This window comes from Mus caroli, unplaced genomic scaffold, assembly GCF_978045245.1.
Source record: "Mus caroli unplaced genomic scaffold, Mus_caroli_1 scaffold_4, whole genome shotgun sequence".
Taxonomy (NCBI): Eukaryota; Metazoa; Chordata; class Mammalia; order Rodentia; family Muridae; genus Mus; species Mus caroli.
Genome location: NW_028227259.1, coordinates 44,345,380 through 44,357,602, shown reverse-complemented (window position 1 = coordinate 44,357,602; position 12,223 = coordinate 44,345,380).

Sequence of the window (12,223 nt, the reverse complement as noted above, 5' to 3'; positions counted from 1 at the left end):
GTTAGAGCCATTAATCATGTAGCCTGCAGTAAGCCCAGGTGACTTCCTGACCACACAACTTTGGACTAGCTACTCAAACCTGTCCAGGTCTTCATTTCCTTCTGTCCAAAAATTGTAGTCTTACAAGCTAACATTAGTTCAGTTCTTACTTTAGGCTAGAAGCTGTGTTAAGTATTTTTTGTGCAGTATACACTAGAACTGAACATGTTTTCAAATACAAAGCTGTGGATTCAGAACTTGACTGATCTCTTCTAGATGTCTTTGTTCCCCCTAAAATTCATATCCTAGTCCCCAAAGCAATAGTATTAGGACCTGGTAGTTTGGGAGAGAGATGCTAATGGTGCAAATATCACAAACAAGATTAATCCCTTTATAAATGAAGCACAGCTCTTCCAGTCGGACCAGCACCGGGTTAGCTAGAGCGCAGGGTCGGCTGACACACGCCAGCTACCCACGATCCCCGCCACAGGATTTTGAGACTGCTGGTGAGTGGAACACAGATTATGCTCCAATCTTTAAACAGTGACAACGACAACAACTAACCCCAGAGATTACCAGATGGCGAAAGGTAAACGTAATAATCTTACTAACAGAAACCAAGACCACTCACAATCATCAGAACCCAGCACTCCCACTTCGCCCAGTCCAGGGCACCCCAACACACCTGAAAAGCTAGACACGGATCTAAAAGCATATCTCATGATGATGGTAGATGACTTCAAGAAGGACTTTAATAACACACTTAAAGAAATGCAAAGGAACACTGGTAAACAGGTAGAAGACAGTAAAGAGGAAGCACAAAAATCCCTTAAAGAATTGCAGGAGAACACTGCTAAAGAGTTACAAATCCTTAAAGAAAAACAGGATAACATAATCAAACAGGTAGAAGTCCTTACAGAAAAACAGGAAAACACATCCAAACAGATGATGGAAATGAACAAAACCATACTAGACCTAAAAAGGGAAGTAGACACAATAAAGAAAACCCAAAATGAGGCAACACTGGAGATAGAAACCCTAAGAAAGAAATCTGGAACCATAGATACGAGCATCAGCAACAGAATACAAGAGATGGAAGAGAGAATCTCAGGTGCAGAAGATTCCATAGAGAACATCGGCACAACAATCAAGGAAAATGTAAAATGCAAAAAGATCCTAACTCAAAACATCTAAGAAATACAGGACACAATGAGAAGACCAAACCTACGGATAATAGGAGTGGATGAGAATGAAGATTTTCAACTCAAAGGACCAGCAAACATCTTCAACAAAATTATAGAAGAAAACTTCCCAAATCTAAAGAAAGAGATGCCCATGAACATACAAGAAGCCTACAGAACTCCAAATAGGCTGGACCAGAAAAGAAATACCTCCCGACACATAATAATCAGAACAACAAATGCTCTAAATAAAGATAGAATACTAAAAGCAGTAAGAGAAAAAGGCCAAGTAACATATAAAGGCAAGCCTATCAGAATTACACCAGATTTTTCACCAGAGACTATGAAAGCCAGAAGATCCTGGACGGATGTTATACAGACACTAAAAGAACACAAACTCCAACCCAGGCTACTATACCCAGGCAAACTCTCAATTAACATAGATGGAGAAACCAAAGTATTCCACGACAAAACCAAATTCACACATTATCTCTCCAGGAATCCAGCCCTACAAAGGATAATAACAGAAAAAAACCAATACAAGGACAGGAACCACGCCCTAGAAACAACAAGAAGGTAATCCCTCAACAAACCTAAAAGAAGACAGCCACAAGAACAGAATGCCAACTTTAACAACAAAAATAACAGGAAACAACAATTACTTTTCCTTAATATCTCTTAATATCAATGGACTCAACTCCCCGATAAAAAGACATAGACTAACAAACTGGCTACACAAACAAGACCCAACATTTTGCTGCTTACAGGAAACTCATCTCAGAGAAAAAGATAGACACTACCTCAGAATGAAAGGCTGGAAAACAATTTTCCAAGCAAATGGTATGAAGAAACAAGCTGGAGTAGCCATTCTAATATCTGATAAGATTGACTTCCAACCCAAAGTCATTAAAAAAGACAGGGAGAAACACTTCATACTCATCAAAGGTAAAATCCTCCAAGAGGAACTATCAATCCTGAATATCTATGCTCCAAATACAAAGGCAGCCACATTCATTAAAGAAACTTTAGTAAATCTCAAAGCACACATTGCACCTCATACAATAATAGTGGGAGACTTCAACACACCACTTTCACCAATGGACAGATCATGGAAACAGAAACTAAACAGGGACACAGTGAAACTAACAGAAATTATGAATCAAATGGATCTGGCAGATATCTACAGAACATTCTATCCTAAAACAAAAGGATATACCTTCTTCTCATCACCTCATGGTACCTTCTCCAAAATTGACCACATAATTGGTCACAAAACAGGCTTCAACAGATACAAAAATATTGAAATTGTCCCATGCATCCTATCAGATCACCATGGACTAAGGCTGATCTTCAATAACAAAATAAATAATAGAAAGCCAACCTTCACGTGGAAACTGAACAACACTCTTCTCAATGATACCTTGGTCAAGGAAGGAATAAAGAAAGAAATTAAGGACTTTTTAGAGTTCAATGAAAATGAAGCCACAACATACCCAAACTTATGGGACGCAATGAAAGCATTTCTAAGAGGAAAACTCATAGCTCTGAGTGCCTCCAAAAGGAAACTAGAGAGAGCACACATTAGCAGCTTGACAACATACCTAAGAGCACTAGAACAAAAGGAAGCAAATTCACCCAAGAGGAGTAGACGGCAGGAAATAATCAAACTCAGGGGCGAAATCAACCAAGTGGAAACAAGAAGAACTATTCAAAGAATCAACCAATCAAGGAGCTGGTTCTTTGAGAAAATCAACAAGATAGATAAACCCTTAGCCAGACTCACTAGAGGGCACAGGGAAAGCATCCTAATTAACAAAATAAGAAATGAAAAAGGAGACATAACAACAGATCCTGAAGACATCCAAAACACCATCAGATCCTTCTACCAAAGGCTATACTCAACAAAACTGAAGAACCTGGATGAAATGGAGAAGTTCCTAGGCAAATACCAGGTACCAAAGTTGAATCTAGATCAGGTTAATGATCTAAACAGCCCTATATCCCCCAAAGAAATAGAAGCAGTCATTAATAGTCTCCCAACCAAAAAAAGCCCAGGACCAGATGGGTTTAGTGCAGAGTTCTATCAGACCTTCAAAGAAGATCTAATCCCAGTTCTTCACAAATTATTCCACAAAATAGAAACAGAAGGTACTCTACCCAACTCATTCTATGAAGCCACAATTACTCTGATACCTAAACCACAAAAAGACCCAACAAAGATAGAAAACTTCAGACCAATATCCCTTATGAATATTGATGCAAAAATCCTCAATAAAGTTCTTGCTAACCGAATCCAAGAACACATCAAAACAATCATCCATCCTGACCAAGTAGGTTTCATCCCAGGGATGCAGGGATGGTTCAATATACGGAAATCCATCAACGTAATCCAGTATATAAACAAACTCAAAGACAAAAACCACATGGTCATCTCGTTAGATGCGGAAAAAGCATTTGACAAGATCCAACACCCATTCATGATAAAAGTCTTGGAAAGATCAGGAATTCAAGGCCCATACCTAAACATGATAAAAGCAATCTACAGCAAACCAGTAGCCAACATCAAAGTAAATGGTGAGAAGCTTGAAGCAATCCCTCTAAAATTAGGGACTAGACAAGGCTGTCCACTTTCTCCATACCTATTCAACATTGTACTTGAAGTCCTAGCCAGAGCAATTCGACAACAAAAGGAGATCAAAGGGATACAAATTGGAAAAGATGAAGTCAAAATATCACTTTTTGCAGATGATATGATAGTATATATAAGTGACCCTAAAAATTCCACCAGAGAACTCCTAAGCCTGATAAACAGCTTCGGTGAAGTAGCTGGATATAAAATTAACTCAAACAAATCAATGGCCTTTCTCTACACAAAGAATAAACAGGCTGAGAAAGAAATTAGGGAAACAACACCCTTCTCAATAGTCACAAATAATATAAAATATCTTGGCGTGACTCTAACTAAGGAAGTGAAAGATCTGTATAATAAAAACTTCAAGTCTCTGAAGAAAGAAATTCTAGAAGATCTCAGAAGATGGAAAGATCTCCCATGCTCATGGATTGGCAGGATCAACATTGTAAAAATGGCTATCTTGCCAAAAGCAATCTACAGATTCAATGCAATCCCCATCAAAATTCCAAATCAATTCTTCAACGAATTAGAAAGTGCAATCTGCAAATTCATCTGGAATAACAAAAAACCTAGGATAGCAAAAACTCTTCTCAAGGATAAAAGAACCTCTGGTGGAATCACCATGCCGGACCTAAAGCTCTACTACAGAGCAATTGTGATAAAAACTGCATGGTACTGGTATAGTGACAGACAAATAGACCAATGGAATAGAATTGAAGACCCAGAAATGAACCCACACACCTATGGTCACTTGATCTTCGACAAGGGAGCTAAAAACATCCAGTGGAAGAAAGACAGCATTTTCAACAAATGGTGCTGGCACAACTGGTTGTTAACATGTAGAAGAATGCGAATCGATCCATTCCTATCTCCTTGTACTAAGGTCAAGTCTAAGTGGATCAAGGAACTTCACATAAAACCAGAGACACTGAAACTTATAGAGGAGAAAGTGGGGAAAAGCCTTGAAGATATGGGCACAGGGGAAAAAATTCCTAAATAGAACAGTAATGGCTTGTGCTGTAAGATAGAGAATTGACAAGTGGGACCTCATGAAACTACAAAGCTTCTGCAAGGCTAAAGACACCATCAATAAGACAAAAAAACCACCAACAGATTGGGAAAGGATCTTCACCTATCCTAAATCAGATAAGGGACTAATATCCAATATATATAAAGAACTCAAGAAGGTGGACTCCAGAAAGTCAAATAACCCCATTAAAAAATGGGGCTCAGAACTGAACAAAGAATTCTCACCTGAGGAATACCGAATGGCAGAGAAGCACCTAAAAAAAGGTTCAACATCCTTAATCATCAGGGAAATGCAAATCAAAACAACCCTGAGATTCCACCTCACACCAGTCAGAATGGCTAAGATCAAAAATTCAGGTGACAGCAGATGCTGGCGAGGATGTGGAGAAAGAGGAACACTCCTCCATTGTTGGTGGGATTGCAAGCTTGTACAACCACTCTGGAAATCAGTCTGGCGGTTCCTCAGAAAATTGGACATAGTACTACCGGAGGATCCAGCAATACCTCTCCTGGGCATATATCCAGAAGATGTCCCAACTGGTAAAAAGGACACATGCTCCACTATGTTCATAGCAGCCCTATTTATAATAGCCAGAAGCTGGAAAGAACCCAGATGTCCCTCAACAGAGGGATGGATACAGAAATTATGGTACATTTACACAATGGAGTACTACTCAGCTATTAAAAAGAATGAATTTATGAAATTCCTAGCCAAATGGATGGACCTGGAGGGCATCATCTTGAGTGAAGTAACACAATCACAAAAGAACTCACACAATATGTATTCACTGATAAGTGGATATTAGCCCAAAACTTAGAATACCCAAGATATAAGATACAATTTGCTAAACGCATGAAACTCAAGAAGAATGAAGACCAAAGTGTGGACACTGTGCCCCTTCTTAGAATTGGGAACAAAACACCCATGGAAGGAGTCACAGAGACAAAGTTTGGAGCTGTGATGAAAGGATGGACCATTTAGAGACTGCCATATCCAGGGATCCATCCCATAATCAGCTTCTAAACGCTGACACCATTGCATACACTAGCAAGATTTTGCTGAAAGGACCCAAATATAGCTGTCTCTTGTGAGACGATGCCGGGGCCTAGCAAACACAGGAGTGGATGTTCACAGTCAGCTATTGGATGTATCACAGGGCTCCCAATGGAGAAGCTAGAGAAAGTACCCAAGGAGCTAAAGGGATCTGCAACCCTATTGTTGGAACAACATGATGTACTAACCAGAACCCCGGAGCTCTTGTCTCTAGCTGCATATGTATCGAAAGATGGCCTAGTCGGCCATCACTGGAAAAAGAGGCCCATTGGACTTGCAAACTTTATATGCCCCAATATAGGGGAATGTCAGGGCCAAAAGAATGGGAATGGGTGGGTAGGGAAGTGGGGGGCGCTATGGGGGACTTTTGGGATAGCATTGGAAATGTAACTGAGGAACATATGTAATAAAAATATTAAAAATTAAAAAAAATAAAAAATAAAAAATAAATGAAGCACAACAGGGAAGCAAATAGGCCAACTGCACATCTTCACATGCCTGTCCTTCATCTCCTTTAAATCCAATCCCCAGTCTCATCTCCAGCTCTGTGGCAGACCATCTCCTGCAGCCTTGCCTTCTTCTCTGCCCCCCATTTCCAACAGATCAGTTCGACCTTAGCCTCCAACTTCCTTCCTCCAATCCATCACGTTATTCCAGCTCCAAACACCAACATGCATTCTCTGAGTACCAGCCAGCTTTCCTGCTAGGGTAGCATGTAGACTGATCATGATCTTCACCTCTACATAGCCTCCAGCCTCATCTCCAGCTCTGTAGAAGACTTCTTGCTGCAGCCTTTCCTCCCTCCCTGCCCACAACTCCAGTAGACCCCACAAATCTCCCACACCAGCCTTCCTTCTCCATACACATCTCTTTATCCCAGTCCCTAAATACAGCAGTCATTACCTAGGACCCTACCCAGAATAGTAGACAATCTAATTGTGGATCTTTACCTTTCTCACCTTTTCCCAGTCTCACCTCCAATTCTCTAGCAGACTACCTACTATGGCCTCTCTCCCCACTCTCTGATTTCATTCCCAGGGCAACAAACAGCTACCATACCCCTATAAAAACTAGAGAAAACAACAGAAATAATGGGGGAAAAACACCCCGCCCAACCAAGACAAGCCCAGATATCAGCACCTAAAATTTCAATCTTCCCAATCTCAGATAAGCAGACACAGCATACAAGCACAATCAGTAACAGTCAGGACAATGTCCCTCTGCTACAGCCCAGCATCTCTACTACATAGGCCCTGAGAAATGTACTTGAAGCACAAGACAGGGATGTTAAAATACCCCTTATGAACATAGTCCAGGAAATGAATAAGAGTCTTGAAAGAAACCTATAAAAACACAAATAAACAATAGAAGGAAATGAATAAAACTGTTCAGGAACCAAAAGTGGAAATAGAGTCAACTAAGAAAACCCAAACTGAGGGAAATCTGGAAATGAAAAATTTAGGAACTTGAACAAGAACCACAGAGGCAAGCTTCACCAACAGAATACAAGGGATGGATATCAGGTTTTGGAGACACTATAAAAGAAATGGATACTTCAGTCAAAGAAAATGTTAAATCGAAAAAAACTCCTGGCACAAAAAATCCAAAAAAAAATCTGGGACAATATGCAAAGGCCAAATCTAAGAATAATAGGTATAAAGGAAGGAGAGAAAAAAAAACTAACTAACTAAGGGCACACTTCTGATTTTAACAAAATCAGGGAAGAAAACTTCCCTAACCTGAAAAAGGAGATCAAGGTACAAGGAACAAACAGAACAGCAAGCACACTGGACCAGAAAAGAGAGTCGTCTCAGCACATAGTAACCAAAAAACTAAATGTACAGAACAAGGGGAAAAAATAATATTAAAAGAAGCAAGGGGAAAAGACTGGGTAACATATAAATGCAGACCTACTAGAATAGCACCTGCCTCTCGATGTTAACTCTAAAACCAGAAATGTCTTGGACAGATGTACACAGACTCTATGAGAGCACAGATGCCAGCCCAGACTACTGTACCCAGCAAACCTTTCACAGATCTTGAAAGGATAATTGTCAGCTGTATATAGAAATGCATACACACTCCCAGGATAGTTAAAACGATTGTGAATAATAAGAGAACTGCTAGAGGTATCACCATCCCGTACTTCAAGTTGTATTACAGAGTAATAAAAAGAACATGGTACTGGCTCAAAAAACAGACATGTTGATCATCGGAATTGAATTGAAGATCCAGACATAAATCTATACACCTATAGATACCTGGTTTTTAAAAAAGCCAGAAATACACACTTAGTCAGTGTTTTTATTCTGGCACAAAACATCATGACTAAGAAGCAAGTTGGGGAGAACTTACACTTCCACATTGCTGTTCACCACCAAAGTCAGGACAGGAACTCACTCTGAGTAGGAACTCAGAGGCAGGAACTGATGCAGAGGCCACGGAGGAATGCTGTTTACTGGCTTGCTTCTCCTAGTTTGCCCAGCTTGCTTTCTTATAGAACCCAGGACTACCAGCCCAGGGAGGGCACGACCTTAATCACTAACTGAAAAAATGCCTTACAGTTGGATCTCATAGAGGCATTTTCTCAGGGAGGCTCCTTTCTCTGGGATAATTCCAACTTGTGCCAAGTACACACACTTAGGGGGGAAATGACAGCATCTTTCACAAATAGTGCTCATCAAACTAGATGGCTGCATGTATAAGAATCAAGATAGAGCCATATATATCACCCTGCACAAAACCCAACTCCAAATGGTTCAAAACCCTCAACATAAAACTAGATATATTAAGCCTGAAAAGAGAAAGATTGGAATAGCCTTGAACTCATTGGCACAAAAAAAAAAAATGACTTTCAGAACAGAGCATAGTACAGACACTATGATCAGCAATTAAATGGAACCTCATAAGACTGAATAGCAGGAGGTGTATTGGAATAAAATACATGTATTTTTAATGTAAAACAGAAATGAATTTTGGATAAAGGCTACAGGACAGGAGTCAATGATGTGGATATTTATGATGTCAATGTTCATATGTGAACACCATAGCCCTTTGAATTAGTTGTTTAGTTGTCAGAAACAACTCAAAGGAACAGAAATTTGTTTGGCTTGGTTTCTAAGGGTTTATTCCAAAGTTGCTTGGCTCTGTGTGCTCAGTCAGAACATTACCACAGGAGGAACATGTAGCAAAGGAGAACTTACACATCCTGATACACAGGAAGAAGCCAGGGCAGGATGTAACTTCGAAGGACGCGTTCCCTCTCACCCCACCCCCTCAACCCCTACTCTGGTAACCTTCTTCCTCCAACTAGACCCCACTCCTACCTTTCACACCTTCTGCATACTGCCAGCAGATTGAAAATTCATTGAGGGATTAAGCCATTCATTAGGTCAGAGCCCTCCTCAGTATCCCTGGAGTTCTCATCACAGACACACCCAAGGGTATGCCCCGAGGCATGACTTAATCCTATCACAGTTGTCTGATCAAGATTAGCCATGGCACTCACCAAACTGATGGTATTAGAAGGTGGTGTCTTTGAGAGATTGTGAGATAATAAGGGAGGAAGTCTGGGAAATGAAACCAGTGCCCTTATCAAAGTCGACCAAGGGAGACCATTCACCTCTTCCAATACTAAGGTCCTAATGAGATGAAATCATTAGGAAATACCCTTGCAGACACCTTGCAGAGACTTCATCTCTGCCTTCCAAGCCTAGAGATTATGAAAACTAAATGTCTATTGTTTGCATGCCACATGTTCTCTGGTGCTTGTAACAGCAGCCAGAATGAACCAAGACACTGGTACAGGGTAAACTGTGACTATTTTCATTGTGACGAAACACATTTTGATAGCCTGATTAGCAGGTTTTTCATCCCCCCAAAATGTGTAAGCAATGCCTCTCTTTGACCTCATCAACTGTATAACCTCGACAAAACTTTTAGCACAGCTCAGCCTCTGTTTCTCTGGGGTCTGAATCATACATAACAATCTTTGTTCTGCAAAGAGAGGACCCAGCTGGGCTACTGGAAGCAAATAGCTGTGAAAGTTGCTGTGCTCTGAGCAGAGATGAGATTATTCTGATTTTTGCTGCCACCACTGGGTCATTTTCTGTCCCTTTCAACCACAAGCAGCATAACTAGGTCTGACAGACTATAAGAAAGATAAGCACCCTCTCTGTGGGTAAATGTGCAGTGATGAGCCATTACCCTTTATCATGTCATCCTACAGGTCTGAGTTTTGTGTCTTTCAGACTCCAGGAGTGTCTTGTCAGTTGGCTACATACAGGGAAAAAAAAAAAAATCGGTCATCCAAGCAAGTGGGCCAAATGCATTTAGCCAGTCTGTCTGTCACTTCCAGGTCCTGCCACACTTCAGGCTTTGGAAGGAGCACCCAGGTAGAAGGTATTTGCAAGGACAATGAGCTATCTGGTGACCTTCACCAAACAATAGAGGTGCAGAGAGGAGGTGAGTAGAAAAGGAGGCATGTGTTTTAGAGATACATAGAAACCATCCTTCTGACGGTTGCTTAAAGGTCACCTCCCAGCAACGTCTTTCGAGGCTTTGTTATCTAAAATAACCAAAGCCTTCCTACCCTTCCCAGCTGTATGCCACAATTTCCTTTTGTAAAGGGAAACATAATAATTATACCTAATCTTTTAGGATGGTGGTGAGGGTTAAATGCACAAGGAAACATTTCAAATGGTGTATAACTCAATATCTTTAATAGTTGTCACATTTATCAATGGTATTGCTATTGTTTACTTATCTAATATTTATTGTGGCATGTGTAATGTCTGGAAAAATATGATCTTGGTTATCCCTTTATTGACATGGTTATTATCTAACTTCCTCATTCAATCTCAAGAAGCGCCTAAGCTACACTTCATTCTAAGTACTACATTCATTACATGTTAGCTGGAAACCAAGTGCGGTGGCTCAAGTTGTCATCCCAACATTTGAGAGGCTAAGAAAGAAGTTCAAAGCCTATTGGAGCTACCTGATGAGATTCCACCTCTAAAGAAATGTGTGTGTCCTCCATTGCTGGTGGGATTACAAGCTTGTACAACCACTCTGGAAATCAGTCTGGCGGTTCCTCAGAAAATTGGACATGGTACTACCTGAAGATCCAGCATACACCCAGAAGATGTTCCAACTTGTAATAAGGACACATGCTCCACTATGTTCATAGCAGCCTTATTTATAATAGCCAGAAGCTGGAAAGAACCCAGATGTCCCTCAACAGAGGAATGGATACAGAAAATGTGGTACATTTACACAATGGAGTACTACCCAGCTATTAAAAACAATGAATTTATGAAATTCTTGAGCAAATGGATGTATCTGGAGGGTATCAAACTGAGTGAGGTAACTCAATCACAAAAGAATTCACATGATATGCACTCACTGATAAGTGGATATTAGCCCAGAAACTTAGAATACCCAAGATACAATTTGCAAAACACACGAAATTCAAGAAGAAGGAAGACCAAAGTGCAGATACTTCACCTCTTCTTAGAATTGGGAACAAAATACCCATGGAAGGAGTTACAGACACAAAGTTTGGAGCTGAGAGGAAAGGATGGACTATTCAGAGACTGCCCCACCTGGGGATCCATCCCATAATCAGCCACCAAATGCAGACACTATTGCACATGCCCGCAAGATTTTGCTGAAAGGACCCTGATATAGCTCTCTCTTGTGAGGCTATGCCAGTGCCTGGCAAATACAGAAGTGGATGCTCACAGTCATCTGGATGGAACACAGGGCCCCCAAATGAGGAACTAGAGAAAGTACCCACGGAGCTGAAGGGATCTGCAACCCTATAGGTGGAACAACAATATGAACTAACCAGTACCCCCAGAGCTCGTGTCTCTAGTTGCATGTGTATCAGAAGATGACCTAGTCGGCCATCATTGGGAAGAGAGGCCCTTTGGTCTTGCAAACTATATATGCCAGAGGACAGGAGAACACCAGGGCGAAGAAGTGGGAGTGAGTGGGTAGGGGAGCAGGGCAGGAGCTGCGGGGAGGATATAGGGGACTTTCGGGATAGCATTTGAAATGTAAATGAAGAAAATAGCTAATAAAAAATTGAAAACAAAAACAAAACAAAAAAGAAGTGTGTTTGTGTGTGTGTGTGTGTGTGTGTGTGTGTGTGTGTGTGTGTTCAAGAGCATGTACAAGATTGATTATTTAGTAAACAGGCAACCATCACCCTCAGACTCATTCTGCCTCCCAAGAACATGTGTGTAGGACAGTTTATTTGAATTTGGGGCCTAGAGAAATGATGATATTGAAAAGTTACCAAACTTATCTATACAGGGATGAGGGTTTACGTGGAGATTAACACTT